This window comes from Rhinolophus ferrumequinum, chromosome 3 (genome assembly GCF_004115265.2).
Source record: "Rhinolophus ferrumequinum isolate MPI-CBG mRhiFer1 chromosome 3, mRhiFer1_v1.p, whole genome shotgun sequence".
NCBI classification, from domain to species: domain Eukaryota; kingdom Metazoa; phylum Chordata; class Mammalia; order Chiroptera; family Rhinolophidae; genus Rhinolophus; species Rhinolophus ferrumequinum.
In genome coordinates this window covers 65,201,271-65,203,080 of record NC_046286.1, presented here as the reverse complement: position 1 = coordinate 65,203,080, position 1,810 = coordinate 65,201,271, and positions in this window count along the sequence as shown.

The following is a 1,810-nucleotide window of genomic DNA, read 5'->3' as shown; positions in this document are numbered from 1 at the left end:
TGGAATTCAAACATTTAAGTTTTGATTGTGAATACAGAACCCAACCCAATTTTGTTGGCCTTTTATACCTGAAGTTATCAAGGGTTCTTATTTGATAAGAACTCCATGTTTTCCATGGCTTCTGGTGACTCGAGCTAACAATCAGTCATTCCCATAAACAAATAACAAGTAAATAGGTAGAACAAATCCAACTTGAGGACTGAAGCGGTGAAGGGGTAATAATATTAACTATTAGCCCGTGGAAAGACTGTGAATGTTTACAAGGGAAATCTATTTCCTTGTTCATCCATTGGCTTATCTAAGGAATCTTTTTTTTTTTCTTCAGTTGGGGAATACTGGGGAACAATGTGTTTCTCCAGGGCCCATCAACTCCAAGTAATTGTCCTTCAATCTAGTTGTGGAGGGCGCAGCTCAACTCCAAGTCCAGTCGCCATTTTCAATCTTAGTTGCAGGGGGCGCAGCCCACCATCCCATGCGGGACTTGAACTGGCAACCTTGTTGTTGCTAGCTCGCACTCTAACCAACTGAGCCATCCAGCTGCCCCTAAAGAATCTTTCTTGCAAGCCTCCTATGCATAGCAATAGTCATTCCAGATCAGAGATTGGCAAAATGACCTATGAGTCAAATCTGGCCAGCTGCCTATTTTTGTACAGCTCGAGTTAAGAATGTTTTTCACATTTTTAAATGGTTGAGAAAAATCAAAAGAAGAATATTTTGTGACACATTAAAATTATATATCATGTTTATAAATAAAATGTTTATAAATAAAGTTGTAATGGAATACAGACAGACTTAATTACCTATTGTCTACAGCTGTTTCATGCTACCAAACCAGAGCTGGGTAGTTGCAACAAAGAGTATGTTGCAAAGTCTAAAACATTTGCTATCTGGTCCTTTGCAGAAAACGTCTGCTGTTCCCTGTTCTAATCAGTGGCATTCAACAGTGAAGAAAATAGGAAAAGTTTCTGTACTTGTGAAATTACATCCTAACTGGAAAACAAAAAACAAATAAATGAGCAAAATAATTTCAGTCCTTTGAATATATTATAAACAAAAATAAACAGGCTGACGTGATAGCCAGTGAAGGTGATTCATTTAGACTGAGTGGTTAGAGGAAGCCTCTGTGGCAGTGGGGCTGAGAGCTGAAAGACAAAGACGCGACTATGAAGGGTCTGGAAAAAGAAGGCTCCCGTCAAAGGGAACAGCAAATGGTAGGTCTGAGGAGCAAGGAAGTGTGGTCGGGTCACAGAGAGAAGGGGAGAATAGTAGGAGGTGACATCAGCATGGGAGCTAAGATTAGGCAGAGACCAGATCACAGGCCTCTTGGGATGAAGAGAGCTTTTCTTTTTCTCTGTAGGCAAAGAGAATTCTGTGAAAGGTTTTTATGCACAAGAAGGATATGATTTGAATTATATTTTAGAAAGATCAATGTTATGACTGTATAGAAAAGAGATTCTAGTAGAAGTCAGTTAGAGTCTGTTGCAATTGACTCAGTGAGAGATGATGGTGGCTTGAAATAGGGGTGTAGGGAGGGTGGTAGGAGAAATTGGATAAACGTAGAATTTAGCTTGGAGGTGAGATGTCAAGGCTTATTGGGGGGCAAGGTGAAGGACAGGGAAAAATCTAAGACTACACTTGGGTATTGGCTAAACTGGTGCCATTTCCTAATGTAAATTATACTCAAAACTATTAAAATATATGAACATTATGTCTCGACCAGGACTTTCAGTCTGTCTAATGAGTGTTTCTCACTTGTTTTCTACTAGAAATACCCCTTGTGAACCTACCCCTTGGAGTTTTACTAATTTTA